This window comes from Equus przewalskii, chromosome 13 (assembly GCF_037783145.1).
Source record: "Equus przewalskii isolate Varuska chromosome 13, EquPr2, whole genome shotgun sequence".
Classification (NCBI taxonomy): Eukaryota; Metazoa; Chordata; class Mammalia; order Perissodactyla; family Equidae; genus Equus; species Equus przewalskii.
Genome location: NC_091843.1, coordinates 10,434,221 through 10,452,996, shown reverse-complemented (window position 1 = coordinate 10,452,996; position 18,776 = coordinate 10,434,221).

Below are 18,776 nucleotides of genomic sequence, written 5' to 3'. Positions count from 1 at the left end.
AAGTACCTCAACATAATAAAAGCTATATATGACAAACCCACAGCCAACATCATACTTAATGGTGGAAAACAGAAAGCTATCCCTCTGACAATAGGAACAAGAGAAGGGTGCCCACTCTCACCCCTCTTATTCACCGTAATACTGGAGGTTTTGGACAGAGCAATTAGGCAAGAAAAAGAAATGAAAGGTATCCAAATTGGAAAGGAAGAAGTAAAACTCTCACTGTTTGCAGATGACATGATTCTATATTTAGAAAACCCTAAAGGATCCACCAGAACACTATTAGAAATAATCAACAACTACAGCAAAGTTGCAGGTTACAAAATCAACATAGAAAAATCAGTTTCATTTCTATATACTAATAATGAACTAGCAGAAAGATAAGTCAAGAATACAATCCCATTTACAATCACAGCAAAAAGAATAAAATATCTAGGAATAAATTTAACCAAGGAGGTGAAAGACCTATACACTGAAAAGTATAAGACATTATTGAAAGAAATTGAAGAAGACATAAACAAATGGAAAGATATCCCATGCTCACAGATTGGAAGAATAAACATAGTTAAAATGTCCATACTACCTAAAGCAATCTGCAGATTCACTGCAATCCCAATCAGCATCCCAATAACATTTCTTCACAGAAACCGAACAAAGAATCCTAAAATTTATGTGGAACAACAAAAGACTCCAAATAGCCAAAGCAATCGTGAGAAAAAGGAACAAAGCTGGAGGCATCACAATCCCTGACTTCAAAATATGCTACAAAACTATTGTAATCAAAACAGTATGGTACTGGCAGCAAAACAGACACACATCAATGAAACAGAATTGAAAGTCTAGAAATAAAACCACATATCTACGGACAGCTAATCTTCAATAAAGGAGCCAAGAACATACAATGGAGAAAGGAGAGTCTCTTCAATAAATGGTCTTGGGAAAACTGAATAGCCACATGCAAAACAATAAAGGAGACCATTATTCTACACCATACAGAAAAATTAACTCAAAATGGATTAACGACTTGAATGTAAGATCTGAAACCATAAAACTCCTAGAGGAAAATATAGGCAGTACACTCTGACATTGGCCTTTGCAGTATCATTTAGAATACCATGTCTACACAAGCAAGGGAAACAAAAGAAAAAAACAAATGAGTCTACATCAGACTAAAAAGCTTCTACAAGGCAAAGGAAAGCATGAACAAAAAAAGCCCACCAACCCCACCACCTGGGAGAAAATATCTGCAAATCGTTTACCTGACAAGAGGTTAATTTCCAAAATACATAAAGAACTCATACAATTCAACAATGAAAAAAAACCCCACTCAAAAAATGGGCAAAGGATAGGAACAGAAATTTTTCCAAAGAAGATATACAGGTGACCAACAGGCACATGAAAAGATCGACATCACTAATTATTCAGGAAATGCAAATCAAAACTACAATGAGCTATCACCTGACACCCGTCAGAATGGCCCTAATTAACAAGACAAAAAATAGCAAATGTTGGAGAGGATATGGAGAAAAGGGAAACCTCATACACTGCTGGTGGGAATGCAACTGGTGCAGCCACTATAGAAAACAGTATGGAGATTTCTCAAAAAATTAAAAAGAGAAATATCATATGATCCAACTATCCCACACTGGATATTTATCCCTGCTTGGTAAAATTTTAGAGGATCTTGAAAGGAACTTGACCACCCCCCAAAAATTCTTCCCTGACTGGGTTACTGATGCCTGAGAATCATGACACCTTTTTTTTTTTCCAGCTTAGACTTAAAACCTCTGCTTTTTTTTTTTTGAGAAAGATTAGCCCTGAGCTAACACTGCAGCCAATCCTCCTCTTTTTGCTGAGGAAGACTGGCCCTGAGCTAACATCCGTGCCCATCTTCCTCTACTTTATATGTGGGACGCCTACCACAGCAAATAACGTGAAATCAACAATTCAAAGAGATTTGTGCATCCCTATGTTCAAAGCAGCATTATTTGCAATAGCCAAGATGTGGAAGCAACCCAAGTGTCCTCCAACTGATAAATGAATAAGTAAGATGTGGTATATATATATACAATGGAATACTACTCAGCCATAAAAAAGACAAAATTGTGCCATTTACAACAACATGGATGGACCTTGAGGGTGTTATGCTAAGCGAAATAAGCTGGACCAAGAAAGAAAAACACTGTATCATTTCACTCATGTGGAAGATAAACAAACATATAAATAAGGAGAACAGATTAGTGGTTTACCAGAGGGGAAGGGGGTAGGGGAAGGAGAAAAGGAGTTAAGGGGCACATATGCATGGTGATAGATAAGAACTAGACTTAGTGGTGAGCGCAATGCAGTCTATGTAGAAACTGATATAATGTACACCTGAAATTACACAATGTTATAATTAAGTAAAAAATAAGGTCTGTTAATCAAACCTTTATTTTTCTAAGGATAATGTAAGACTAACATAACTATATTCTAGTAGGCACTTTGTTTCCCTGATCATTATTCAGAAAGTGGCCTTGTGGTCAACTGTTTATAATCATAGCCTTGATTTGTTCAGTTTTCACTTATTAGACATAACGTGTCCTGTGTATGGGCCTAGAACAAAGATGGCAAAATGCTTAGGTCTTGTCTCCCCAAGTAAGGTATTGGTGGAAAGGACCTAAGGTTCATTGATTTGCTAGGTGCTTTACCTATCTTATGTCTCTTACTACTACATAATTTAGCATAATAGTTAATATTGTAGCATCTGTAGTTAGACTATCAGAACTCAAATCTCAACTTCTCCATATAAAAGTTAGATTTGGGCAAGTTTATGGCTCTGGGAATAGTATAACTCTGAATTACATACTGCTTTTTAAATATTTTTTATATTAGTATGTAAAATGTGTGGATCTAAAGTGAAATCTACAAAACAATGTATATTTAAAGAAACCTACCTTGTATCCCTGTTTCCTCCTTCCACCAGGAACCATTTAAATTTTGTGGGGTTTTTTTCTTTGCATAGCAAATATAGATAGATAGGTGGATAGACAGACTCTTCATCCTCTTTCTTAGATAAAAGTTAGAATATTGAGTGATATGAGAGAAAAATTGTGGATAAGAGACACTGAAAGCCCATCCCTCCACAACATCAGCCAATAAACTGGAAAGGACTGTCAGAATCAGCTTTATTGGACTCTGGAAGTTAATCAAGGGTTTATAGCAACCAGGTGAATAATTAATTGAAAATCAGCTGAGTCTTGGCATTTCAGGAAATCTTTGATGAATCATTATTTGACCACTAAGCTAATGGAATGGAGATTCCAGTGGCCATACACAACACAAAGCGCCCACAAACAACACAGACTTTACAAAATTAGTGCAAAAAAGTCATTAACAAATTACATCAACAACCGCAACAAGCAGCAACAACAAACTGGGGATGCGTAGAATCTTATTTCTAACGTTGTAACATTATAATACTCAAAATGTCCAATTTTCAAAAAAAATTACAAGCCTTGCAAGAAACAAGTAAGTTTGACCCATATAGAAAAAAAGGAATTAATAAACTGTCCAGGAGGAAGCCCAGACATTGGACTTACTAGACAAAAACTTTAAATCAGCAGTTTAAAATATGTTCAAAGACGGACCAGCCTTGTGGCTGAGTGGTTATGTTCACATGCTCCACTTCAGCGGCCCAGGATTTTGTCAGTTTGGATCCTGGGCGTGGATCTAGCACCACTCATCAAGCCAGGCTGAGGTGGTATCCCGCATAGCAGAACTAGAAGGCCCAATAACTAGAATATACAGCTATATACTTGGGGGGGGGGTGGTGCGGCGAGAAGAAGAAGGAAGGGAGGGAGGAAGGAAGGAATTCAAAGAGCCAATGGGAACCATGGATAAAGTCCTAAAGAAAGCCGTAAGAATGATACCAAATAGTGTCAACAAAGAAATAGAAATTATTAAAAGAAACCAGATAGAAACTCTGGAGTTGAAGAGTACCATAACAAATGATAAACTCAATGGAGAGGTTACTAAACAGCAGATTTGTGCAGGTAGAAGCATCAGTGAAGTTGGAGATTGGCCAATTGAGATTCTTCAGGCTGAAGAGCAGAAAGAGAAAAGAATGAAATAAAGAGAGCTGAAGAGACCTATGGGACATTCTCAAGCATAGCAACATATGCATAACAGGAATCCCAGAAAGAGAGAAGAGAGAGAAAGGGGGAAAAGAATATTTGAAGAAATAATGGCCAAAAAACCCCCAAATTTGATGAAAGACATTATTGTATAGATGAGTGAAAGATGGCCTCTTTTTTTTTTTTTTTTTGAGGAAGATTAGCCCTGAGCTAACATCTGCCAATCCTTCTCTTTTTGCTGAGGAAGACTGGCCCTGAGCTCAGATCCATGCTCATCTTCCTCTACTTTTTTTTATATGTAGGATGCCTACCACAGTGTGGCTTGCTAAGTGGTGTCATGTCCACACCTGGGATCTGAACTGACAGGCCCTGGGCCGCCAAAGCACATCGTACACACTTAACTGTTGTGCCACCAGGCTCGCCCCAAGATGGCCTGTTTGTATTGGTTCCTAGGTTATTTGTTTCTTCACTACAGGCGGAGACCCATTAGCCAAAAAGCCTACCAGTCCCAATGTCAAATTTGTGCATATACAATTATTTTAAAACATGGATGGACCTTGAGGGTATGATGCTAAGTGAAATAAGTCAGAGGGAGAAAGTCAAATACCATATGATCTCACTCATAAATAGAAGATAAAAGCAACAACCAGCAATCACATAGAGACAGAGAGTGGATTGGTGGTTACCAGAGGAGAAGGGGCAGGGGAGGAGGATGTGTGGTAATGGATTGGAATTAGTCTTTGGGTGGTGAACATGATGTAATCTACACGGAAATAAAAATATATCTCAATATACACCTGAAATTTCTATAATGTTATAAACCAATGTTACCACAAGAAAAGAAAAAGAAAAAAACAAAAAACACAGTGTTCATAGAAAAGGAGCAGATCACTGAGGAGTACATACAGTATGAGCCCATTTGAGTAAAGTTCAAAAGAGGCAACACTAAAACAATATTTTTTTAGAATCACATACAAGGTGACAAAACTAAATTGAGAAGCAATAGAATGATTAATATGAAATTCAGGACAATGTTCACCTCTTCAGGGAGGGACAAAATGTGATCTGTGAAGACCACACAAGGGCTTCTAAGGTACTGGAAGTGTTCTCTTCCTTAACCCAATAGGTAGATCCTCACATGTGGATTTTGTTTTATTCTTTAAATGCTAAGTATATATTTTATACACCTTTGTCCATGTGACATTTGTAATAAAATATCAATTCCACTACAAAAAAAAAGTCCAAACAAGCAGATTCTTAGTCATTTAGAACTTGCCTGCCTTCCCTACTGTGCAAAACTGATCACATGACCTATTGCCTAATAAGAGAGGGTCTTGCAGCTATAAGGTCCTAAGCTGCTGCTGCTTTTTGGAGTTTTCTGACTCGGAGACTCCCACTGTGTTGTCGAGCAACATCACTTAGACATGTAAACCCTTTCTCCATTCCCTTCTTCTCCAAGAGTTCCCTTGCTCTCCCATTCTGGAGACCCCTACCCCATAGCCTCTGGATAGTCTCCTGCTGTGAGAAACTTCCTCTTTCAGGCAACCCAGTTCAAGTACCACCCAATAAAGCTTACTGTATGTTACTCCTTGCCATAGTCATATCTTTTTCCTTGATAGTCCCAAATCCCTCAAACCCTCTACAGACATGAGTTTACACATCCAAGGACATTATATAATGGGTAAAGGGGTCAATCCATTAAGAAAGTGTGACAATTATAAACATATATGCACCCAAACAAGAAAGCCCCAATATATTTGAAGCAAAAACTGAAAGAATTGAATGGAGGAATAGACAATTCAACAATAATAGTTGAAGACGTCAGCACCCACTTTCAATAATAGAAATAACTAAATATAAATGGAGGGAAAGGAATATAAAGGAAATAGAAGACTTGTATAATACTATAAACTAACTAGACCCAACAGATATATATAGAATGCTCCATCCAACAACAGAAAGCACATTTTTCTTAAGTGCATCAGAAACATTCTGCAAGATAGATCATAAGTCAGGCCTCAGATAAGTTCTCAGTAAATTTAAACAGTTGAACTCTCACAGACTATCTTCTCTGACCGGAATGGAATTAAATTAGAAATCAATAACCAGGTAATTTGGAAAATTTTCAAAAATGTAGAAATAAACACATTCTTAACCAATGGATCAAAGAAGAAGTCACTAAGGAAAGTTAAAAATACTTTAAGATGGATGAAAACAAAACAACATAGCAAAAATTTATGTAGTGTAGCAAAAGCAGTACTTAGAGGGAAATTTATAGCTGTAAATCCTTGCATTAAAAAAAAAGAAAGGTCTCAGGGCTGGTCCCATAGCAGAGGGGTTAAGTTAATGTGCTTCACTTTGGAGGCCCCGGGTTCACAGGTTCAGATCCCGGACGTGGACCTACACACTACTCATCAAGCCATGCTGTGGTGGCATCCCACATAGAAGAACTAGAATGACCTACAACTAGGATATACAACTAGATACTGGGGCTTGGGGGGTGGGGAAGAATGGCAACAGTTGTTAGCTTGGGGCCAATCTTCTGTCCCAAAAAAGAGAATTAAAAAAGAAAAAAAGATCTCTTGGGCCTGGCCCCATGGTCTAGTGGTTAAGTTTGGCACACTCCACTTTGGCCGCCCGGGTTTGGTTCCTGGGCACAGACACACACCACTCGTCAGTGGCCATGGTGTGGCAGTGACCCACATACAAAAGAGGAAGATTGGGAAGGTGTTAGCTCAGAGTGAATCTTTCTCAAGCAAAAAGAGGAAGATTGGCAACAGATGTTAGCTCAGGGTTAATCTTTGTCAGCAAAAAGAAAGAAAGAAGGAAAGAAGAAAAGAAGAAGGAAGATCTCAAACCAATAATGTGACTCATACCTAGAAAAACTAGAAAAGGAAGAGAAAACTAAACTCAAAGCTAGAAGAAGGAAAGAAAAAACAAATATAAATGAAATACAGAATTAAAAAAAAATGAAGAGAATCAATGGAAACAAAAGTTCATTCTTTGAAAATATCAGCAAAATTGGCAAACTTTTAGCTAGATTGACCAAGAAAAAATGAGAGAAGACTCAAATAAGTAATGAAAATGGGAACAGTGCTACTGACTTTACAGAAATAAGAAGGGTTATAAGAGAATACTATTAACAATTGTATGCCAACAAATTAGATATACTAGGTGAAATGGTCAAGTTCCTTGAATCAAACTACCCAAACTTACTACAGAAGAAAGTGAAAATCTGAATAGAGCTAGTAAAAAAAGAGATTGAATCATTAATCAAAAAAACTCCCAAAAGAGTAAAAGAGTAGAGCTTTTAGAAAGAGGTCAAACCAAAGAGACTATCAACTCAATATAAGTTGCTATATACGTAGAATATTATATATGAACCTCATGGCAATCACACACCAGAAACCTATAATAAATAAGTAAGAGAAAGGAAAAAAAAATATTACTAAAGAAAGCCATCAAACCACAAGGGAAGAGAGCAAGAGAAGAACTACTAAAACACCCAGAATAAAGTAACAAAATGGCAACAAATACATATTTATCAATAGCTACTTTAAATGTCAATGGACTAAATGCTTCAATCAAAAGGCATAGGGTGGCTGATTGGATACGAAAAACCAAGACCCATATATATGCTGCATACAAGAGACACACTTCCGACCTAAAGGCACTCACAAACTGAAAGTGAAGGGATGGAAAAAGATACTCCATGCAAATGGCAAAGAAAAGAAAGCTGAGGTAGCAATATTTATAACAGACAATATAGACTTTAAGACAAAAACTGTAACAAGAGACAAAGAAGGGCACTACATAATGATAAAGGGAAAAATCCAACAAGAGGATATAACACTTGTAAATATCTATGCACCCAACATAGGAGCACCTAAATATATAAGCAATTATTAACAGACATAAAAGGAGAAATAGACAGTAACACAATAATATTAAGGGACTTTAATACTCCATTTACACCAATGGATAGATCATCCAAACAGAAGATCAATAAGGAAACACTGGCCTTAAATGACACATTAGACCAGATGGTCTTCATGGTTATATACAGAACATTCCATCCCCAAACCACAAAATACACATTCTTTTCAAATGCACATCGAATGTTCTCGAGGATTGGTTGCATATTATGCCACAAATAACTGTCAATAAATTTAAGAAGATCAAAATAATACCAAGCATCTTTTTTAACCAGAAAGGTATGAAACTAGGAATCAACTACAAGAGGAAAATCAGAAAAGCCATGAATATGTGGAGATGAAACAAAATGCTACTGAACAATAATTGGGTCAATGAAGAAATCAAAGGAGAAATAAAAAATTACCTGGAGACAAATGAAAATGAAAATATGACATGCCAAAATCTATGGGATACAGCAAAAGTGGCTCTAAGAAGGAAGTTTATAGCAATTCAGGCCTACCTCAACAAATAAGAAAAATCCTGAATAAACAATCTCACAGTGCACCTAAAGGAACTGGAAAAAGAAGAACAAACAAAGCCCAAAATCAGAAGAAGGAAAGAAATAATAAAAATCAGAGCAGAGGGGCTGGCCCCGTGGCCGAGTGGTTAAGTTCGTGTGCTCTGCTGCAGGCGGCCCAATGTTTCATTGGTTGGAATCCTGAGAACAGACATGGCACTGCTCATCAAACCACGCTGAGGCAGCATCCCACATGCCACAACTAGGAGGACCTACAACGAAGAATATACAACTATGTACTGGGGGTCTTGGGGGAGAAAAAGGAAAAAAATTTTTTTAAAAATCTTTAAAAAAAATCAGAGCAGAAATAAAATAGAGACTAAAAACCAATAGAAAAAAAATCAATGAAACCAAGAGCTGGTTCTTTGAAGAGATAAACAAAATTGACAAATCTTTAGCTAGACTCACAAAAAAAAAAGGGAAGCCTCAAATAAATAAAATCAGAAATGAAAGAGGAGAAATTACAATGGACACCTCAGAAATAGAAAAGATTATAAGAGAATACTATGAAAAGATAAACACCAACAAATTGGATAATCTAAAGAAATCAATAAATTCTTACAACCATACATCCTTCCAAAATTGAATCAAAAAGAAGTGGAGAATTTGAATAGACTAAACACCAGTCAGGAGATCAAAACAATAATCAAAAACCTCCCAAAAATTAAAAGCCTAGGACCAGACAGCTTCCCAGGAGAATTCTACCAAACATTCAAAGAAGACTTAGTACCTATCCTTCTCAAACTGTTCCAAAAAATAGAAGAGGTGGGGAGGCTTTGTAACTTATTCTACAAAGCCAACATTATCCTGATAACAAAACCAGAGGAGGACAACAGAAAAAAACAAAATTACAGGCCAATATCATGGATGAACATTGCTGCAACAATCCTCAACAAAATACTAGTGAATTGAATACAACAATACATTAAAAAGATCATAGACTGTGATCAAGTAAGATTTATTCCAGGGATGCAGGGATGGTTCAACATCCACAAATCAATCAACATGGTACACCACATTAACAAAATGAAGAATAAAAATCACATGGTCATTTCAATAGATGCAGAGAAAGCATTTGACAAGATACAGCCTTGGTTTATGATAAAAGCTCTAAATAAAATGGGTATAGAAGGAAAATACCTCAACATAATAAAGGGCATATATGACAAACCCACAGCAAATATCATTCTCAATGGAGAAAAACTGAAAGCTATCCCTCTAAGAACAGGAACCAGACAAGGATGCCCACTTTCACCACTCTTATTTAACATAGTATTGGAAGTCCTAGCCAGAGCAATCAGGCAAGAAAAAGAAATAAAAGGGATCCAAACTGGAAAAGAAGAAGTGAAATCAATAAAGAAGAATAAAGTGTCGTCACTCTTTGCAGAGGACATGATTTTATATATAGAAAATCCTAAAGAATCCGCTAAAAAAAACTTTTAGAAATAATAAAAGAATACAGTCAAGTTACAGGATACAAAATCCCAACATACAAAAATCAGTTGTGTTTCTATACACTAACAACAAAGTAGCAGAAAGAGAAATTAAGAATACAATCCCATTTACATTGCAAAAAAAGGAATAAAATACCTAGGAATAAACTTAATCAAAGAGGTGAAAAATATGTACACTGAAAACTATAAAACATTGTTGGAAAATAATTGAAGAAGAGAAAGAAATGGAATGATATTTTGTGCTCTTGGATTGGAGGAATTAACATCGTTAAAATGTCCATAATTCCTAAAGCAATCTACAGATTCAATGCAATCCCTAGCAAAGTTCCAACAACATTTTTCACAGAAATAGAACAAAGAATCCTAAAAGTTATACGGAACAGCAAAAGACCCTGAATAGCCAAAGGAATCCTGAGAAAAAAGAACAAAGCTGGAGGTATCACACTCCCTGATTTAAAACTATACTACAAAGCTATAGTAACCAAAACAGCATGGTACTGGCACAAAAACAGAGACGCAGATCAATGAAACAGAATCTAGAGCCCAGAAATAAACCCACAGATATACGGATGGCTAATTTTTGACAATGGAGCCAAGAACATACGATGGAGAAAGGAGAGTCTCTTCAATAAATGGTGTTGGGAAAACTACACAGCCACATGCAAAAGAATGAAAGTAAACCATTACCTTACACCATGCGCAAAAATCAACTCAAAATGGACTAAAGACTTGACTGTAAGATCTGAAACCATGAAACTTCTACATGAAAACATAGGCAGTATGCTTGTTGAAATTGGTCTTAGCAGCATATTTTCAAATACCATGTCTGACCAGGCAAGGGAAACGACAGCAAAAATAAACAAATTGGATTACTTCAAACTAAAAAGCTTCTGCACAGCAAAGGAAACTACCAACAAAACAAAAAGACGACCTAACAATTGGGAGAAGATATTTGCAAACCATGTATCAGATAAGGGGTTAATATACAAAATATACAAAGAACTCATACAGCTCAACAACAAAAACACTAACAACTCAATTTAAAAATGGGCAAAAGATCTGAACAGAGATTTCTCCAAAGAAGATATACAGATGGCCAACAGGCATATGAAAAGATATTCAACATCATTAGCTATCAGGGAAATGCAAATCAAAACTCCAGTGAGATATCACCTCACTCCTGTCAGAATGGCTATAATTAACAAGACAGGAAACAACAAGTGTTGGAGAGGATGTGGAGAGAGGGGAACACTTGTACATAGCTGGTGGGAGTGCAAGCTGGTGCAGCCACTATAGAAAGCAGTATGGTGTTTCCTCAGAAAATTAAGAATAGAACTACCATATGATCCAGCTATTCCACTGCTGGGTATTTATCCAACAAACTTGAAAACACAAATGTGTAAAAATACATGCATCCCTATGTTCGTTGCAGCATTGTTCATAATAGCCAAGACTTGTAGGCAACCTTGGTGCCCATCAAGGGATGAATGGATAAAGAAGATGTGGTATATACACAGCCATAAGAAATGATGAAATCTGGCCATTTGTGACAACATGGATGGACCTTGAGGGCATTATGCTAAGTGAAATAAGTCAGAGGGAGAAAGTCAAATACCATATGATCTCACTCATAAGTAGGAGATAAAAATAACAACAAACACATAGCAACAGAGATTGGATCAGTGGTTACCAGAGGGGAAGAGGGAAGGGAGGAGGGCGAAAGGAGTGATTAGGCATATGTGTGTGGTGATGGATTGTAATTAGTCTTTGGGTGGTGAACATGATGTAATCTACACAGAATAAGAAATATATTATGATGTACACCTGAACGTGATATAATGTTATAAACCAATATTACTGCAATAAAATAAAGGAAAAAAAAAAGAGAAAAAGCTCCCAACAAAGAAAAGCTTAAGACCAGGCGACTTCACTAGTGAACCTCTACCAAAAGTTTAGACAGGAGTTAACACTAATCCTTCTCAAACTCTTCCAAAAAAATAGAAGAGAGGTCATTTTCTAACTCATTCTATGAGGTGAGCATTACCCTGGTACCAAAGCTAGACAGAGACATCATGAGTAAAGAAAACTGCAGACCAATATTCCTTATGAATATGAATGCAAAAATGCACGACAAAATACTAGCAAGTCCAATCGGTCAGCTTATTTTTGGATTATACTTCATGGTCAATTGTGATTTGTCGCAGGAATGCAGGGTGGATCAACATGAAAATCAATGTAGTATTATTGTAGTCATTCTCAAGGACTGCCATAGTGAATTACCACAAACTGAATGGCTTTAACAATTAAAATTTACTGTCTCACAGTTCTTGAGGCTAAAAGTCAGAAAGCAAGGTGTCAGCAGGGCCATGCTCCTTCTGAAAACTCTAGAAGAAACTTTCTTTGTCTTTTTCTCACTTCTACTGGCTCCTTGCAGTCCTTGGCATCCTTTCCCTGTTTGATGCATCACTTTGATCTCTGCTTCTATCTTCACATCACAAACTTCTCTGTGTCTCTGTCTGTCTTCTCCTCTTTTTATAAGGACACTCATCCCTGGATTTAGGGCGCACCCTAATCCAGTACAATCTCATCTTGATCCTTAACTAATTACATCTAGAAGATCCTATTTCCAAATGAGATCACCTTCTGAGGTTCCAGGTGGACATGAACTTTGAGGGGATACTATTCAACCCACTACAGACACCATACTAATAGAATGAAGAAAAAAAAACTACATGATCATCCCAATTGATGCTAAAGAAGCATTTGGCAAAATACAACACCCTTTCATGATAAAAAACATTCAACAAACTAGGGATAGAAGGGAACGTCCTCAATTTAATAAGTGGCACTATGAAAAACCCATACCTAACATCATACTTAGTGGTGAAAGACTGAAAACCTTCCCACTAACATGAGGAACGAGACAAGGATATCAGCTCTTGCCACTTTTGTTCAACACTATACTGGAAGTTATAGTCAGGGCAGTTGGACAAGAAAAGAAAAGGCATCCAAATTGGAAAGGAAGAATTAAAAATATCTACATTTGCAGATTACACGATCTTATATGCAGAAAATACTGAAGAATTCCCCCCAAAATTATTAGAGTTATAAATGATTTAAGTAGAGTTTCAGGATACAAGACAAACAGGCAAAAATGCATTGTATTGCAATACACTAGGAATGAAAAACTTGAAATTAAGAAAACAATTCCACTTAAATAGCACAGAAAAATGGGAACAAATTTAACAAAGGAAATGTGACTTCTATACACAAAAAATTAAAAAGCATTGTTGAAAGAAATTAAAGAAGATCTAAATATATGGAAAGACATCCTGTGTGCTTGTATTGCAAAACAATATTGGTAAGATGACAATACTCTTCAAAGTGATCTACAGATTCAATGCGATCTCTATCAAAATGCCAATAGCATTTTTGCAGAAGCTGATTCTAAATTTTATATGGAATTGCAAGGGATTCCAATAGCCAAAGAAGAACAGACTTGGAGGACTCACATGTCCAAATTTCAAAACTTACTACATAGCTACAGAAACAAAACAGTGTGGTACTGGCATAAAGATAGACATATAGACCAATGCGATACAAGTGAGAGTTCAGAAATAAGCCTATATATTTATGGTCAATTGATTTTCAACAAGAGTGCTAAGACCATTCAATAAGGAAGGCAAGTATCTTCAACAAATGATACTGGAACAACTTGATAATTACATTCAAAAGAATGACGTTGGACTCTAGAATAAATACTATATAAAAGCATAAAATGGACCAAAGACTTAAATATAAGCACTAAACTATAAAACTCTTAACAGAAAACATAGGGGTAAATCTTTATGAACTTAGATTTGCCATGGTCTCTTAGATATGACATCAAAAGCACAGGCAACAAAAGAAAAATAGATAAAATTGGACTTCATCAAAATTAAAAACATTTGTCCATCAAAGGACACTATCAAGTGAGTAAAAAGACATCCCACCAAATGGGAGAAAAAGACATCTCCTAGAATGGGAGAAAATATTTACAAATCATATATCTGATAAGGATTTAATATTCAGGATACATGAAAAAGTCTTACAACTCAACAACAAAAAGACCAACAACTCAATTTTTAAAAATGGATGAAGAACTTGAGTAGACTTTTCTCCAAGGAAGATATCGAAGTGGCCAACAAAAATATGAAAAGATGCTCAACATTAATCATTAGAGAAATGCAAATAAAACCTACAATAGGAAACCACTTCACACCTACTAGGATTGTCATAAAAAGGAAAAGAAACAAGAAAAAAAATAAAATAGTGTTTAGGAGGATGTAGAGAAATTGGAGCCCTCATACATTGCTAATGGGAACATAAAATGGTGTAGCAGCTGTAGGAAACACTTTGTTCCTCAAAAAAGTTAAACATAGAATTAATAAATAACTCAGCAATTCCACTCCTAGATACATACTCAAAAGAATTTAAAACAAGTGTTCAAACTAAAACTTGTGCATAAATGTTTATTGCATCACTGTTCACAATAATCAAAATGTGGAAAAAACCTAAATATCCACTAATGGCTGAGTGGATAAACAAAATGTCTATGCATATGATGGAATATTATTCAGCCACCAAAAGGAATGAGTACACATACTACAGCATGGATGAACCTTGAAAACATACTAAGTGAAAGGAGCCCAATAGAGACCATATATTGTATAATTACATTTAAATGAAATATCCACAATGAGCTAACCCTTAGACAGCAGCTTAGCGTTTGGCAGAGATTGAGGGATGAGGGGAAATGGGAAAGGACTATTTAATGTGTATAGGATTTCTGTTCAGTGAAGGAAAAGTGCTATAATTAGATAGTGGTGATGTTTGCACAACATCATGAATGTAGTTAAATACCATCGAACTATAGATTTTTAAATTGTTAAAATAGGGAGTTTTATGTTACGTCTATTTGGCCACAGTAAAAAATAAATAAAATCTTACGAAAACAGCTTTCAGATGTTTACAATGAAAAAAGAATGACTACAAGTTAATGAGTTAAACTTCTATCTCAGGAAACTATAAAAATAAAAACTACAGCAATTTAAACCTAAAAAGGATCAAAGAAGAAATATTAGTAAAAAAGAAATCAATGAAATAGTAAACAAGTATGTAATAGAGAATCACAATGCCGAAAGTTGATTATCAGAAAAGATTGATAAGGTTGATAAACCCCACACCAGACTGATGAAGCCAAAAAGAGAAAATACAAATTCGCAATATCAGGAATGAGGAAGGGAGTACACTGCAGAATCTACAAACATTTAAAAGATAAGTAGATGTTGTTGGTGTAATCAGTTTACAGCAATAAATTGGACAGTTGGGATAAAGTTTTTAAATTCCCTGAAAAAGACACTCAGTGAAGGCTCCAAGAAAGGGGAATCCAATTGACTCTTCGGTCTTTCCTCAAGATGGCAGTGTTGTGGATAAGTGAGTTTTTAATGCCCAGACAATGGCTACGTCTGGCACTTAAAAAAAATTAATATATTTAATAATTTTTGTTTCTCCTTAGGAATAAGACTACAGGACTATTTTGTACTGTGAATTACAGATGCTTTTTGAGGGAAAGAAGTATTGATCCCAGTGTTCTTCAGAAGCTCTGGCAGGGATAAGAGGACACTTGACTGGAACATATGCTAAATGTAATCAGACAAATTCTATTTTCTTCCTTGAGCAAATATTTTATTGAGACTGTTTATGTATTTCCAGGGAGCCCACAACTTCCGTTAACAACTTACAGCCACTTACAAAAACTGACATAAGATAAAAATCTGAATTGTCTGATATGAAAGAAATTGAAAGTAAAAACAAAAATTCCACAAAGAAAACTCAAGCCCCATGTTTTACTGGTGCATCTTTCCAAACAGGTAAGGACAATATACCAATCTTAAAATTTTCTTATGAACTGGGGAAAAAAGGTGGGGAGAGAGCATTTTCCACCTTTTTTTATGTAGCCAGCATAATCTTGAGATCAAACCTGACAAGAATATTAGAATAACATTATGGATCAAAATCTCTTATAAAATCATGCAAAATATTAAACAACATGTATATTAAATATGATGATATATAAAAAGAATAATAGAGCATAAGGAAACAGTATTTATTCTAGAAATGCAACATTAGTTTAACATTTGAAAATTAATGAAATGTACTATATTAACAGAGGAAAAGAAGTTATATTGTCATCTTAATGTAGAAAAATTGTTTGATAAATGCCCATGATCGTTAATTATTTTAAAAAAAACCTCTTGAACAACTAGAATAGATGGGGACTTTATTAATCTGATTAAGAGTACCTACAAAGTTACCTACAGCCATAATTGTACTTAATGGAGAAACATCAAAAGGTTTCACTTGACATTAAGAAAACTGTAAGGATTCCTGGTCTCACTCATTCTTTTGGACAGTGTATTAGAGGCGCTAGCTATAAGTGCAATAAGAAACCCTCCCCCACTGCCACCCACACACACACACACACACACACACACAAGAATTGAAGAAATTTAAAATGTTGTTATTGGGATTTCTGAGGTAACTCAGGTAATGGTCATGCATATATCAAATTCTCCAACTCATCCTCCAAAAATAATATAGAATAACAAGAAGAAGAACAGTGAAAATGCACAAACTCATGAATCCTAACAGTGAGACAGGCAAAGCCCAAACTTCAAATTATTTGTAGGCAGATAAATAAACATCAAATCCCATTGAGTAACTCTTAAGGGCTCCCACCACATGTCTCTACACAGTGTACAGGCCATCCAGGAAAAACTACATAGAAGAGAGAAGGAAAAAGCTAAGGGAAGACCTAAGATTGATCTAACCACTACCAGAAAGAGAAAGTCCACCACGAAGTAGAAAAATACTGAAAAATAGTCCTGATTTATCAGAGCTTTTAGTAGAAGGAAGGGACTTAAAATTATAGGCATTACGACCTGGTAGTCTTCCAAAGGCTTTGCTTTCAGGAAGAAGTTAAGAAGGAGGAGCAAGGCTCCCTTTGTAGATTGGAAAGAGAAGGGAAAAGAAAGCAAAAATGTAGACACTAGAGGATATTTTATGTTCTGACTCCATGGCTATTACAACCAGTAAATACAGCCTAATTCCTAGCTAGCTAAACAAAACCTCACACTAAAGACCTATTTACCTTGGTTTCTTTTACCCAATACATCATGTGTGGCTTTCAAAAAAAACTATAAGGCATACTAAAAGACAAAACCACAGTGTAAAGAGACAAAGTAAGCCTCAGAACCAGACTTATATATGGCAGCAATTTGGAATTATCAGATGGGGAATTTAAAGCAATTTTGATTAATGTGCCAAGAGCCGTGAGGGAAAAAGTGGATAGCAATCAGGAACAGATGGATAATGTCAGCAGAGAGATGGGAACTCTAAGAAAGAATCAAAGGAAATGCTAAAAATCAAAAACACTGCAACAAAAATGAAAGTTTTTGATGGGCTCATCGGTAGGCTGAACATGGCTGAGGAAAGAATCAGTGAACTTGAACATACGTCAATAGAAACTTTCCAAACTGAAAGACAAAGAGAAAAAACAATGGACTAAAGGGAAAAATAACCAGAGGAGAATATCCAAGAACTCTGGGACAATTACAAAAGGTGTAAATTATGTGTAGTGAGATGACTAGAATGAGAAAAAAGAAGGAAAGGAACAGAATAAATATTTCAGTATTAGTGTTTAATATTAGTGTATTGATAATCCTGAGAATTTTCCAAAATTAATGACAAGTACCAAACTAGACTGAGGAAGCTCAGAGACTACAAAGGATAATAAATACCTAAAAAATCTACACCTAGGTTTAGCATATTCAAACTCTAAAACACAAAACAACAAAGAAAATACTTTGAAAGGAACCAGAGGGAAAAAACACTTTACCTACAGAGAAACAAAAATGTGAATAACGTCAGACTTCTCTTCACAAGTCTGTAAGCAAGAAGAGAGTGGATAAAATAAAGTCTTGAAATAAAAAACCCCCAAGAATCTAGAATTCTGTACCCAGTGAAAATTTCCTCCAAAACTGAAGAAGAAATACTTTCTTCAGAAAAACAAAAATTGAGTGAATTTGTCACCAGTAGACCTGCCTTGCAAGAAATGTTAAAAGAAATTCGTTAGAGAAAAGGATAAATGATACAGGTCAGAAATTTGGATCTATGTAAAGGAAGGAAGAGCATTATACAAGGAGTAAGTTAAGGTAAAATAAAATCTTTTATTTTTCTTATTTTTAATCTAACAGAAAACAGTTTGTTCAAAACAATAATAGCAGCATTGTACTGGGTGATTATAGACTATGGATAAGTAAAAGGAATGACAGCATTGTACTAAGGGATGGGAGGGAGGAATTGAGAATACTCTGTCACAAAGTACCTGCCCTACCTATGAAATGATATAATGTTATTTGAAAGTGCACTTAGATTAGTTGCAAATGCTACATTAACCACTAACATTTTTTAAAAATGTAATTGATAATCTAAGAGAGGAGATAAAATGGAATCACATAAAATGCTCAGTTAAAACCACAGAAGGCAGTCTGGGGCTGGCCCCATGGCCGAATGGTTAAATTTGCATACTCTGCTTCAGTGGCCTGGGGTTTACCAGTTTGGATCCTGGTTGCAGATGTACACTCTGCTTATCAAGCCATGCTGTTGCAGCATCGC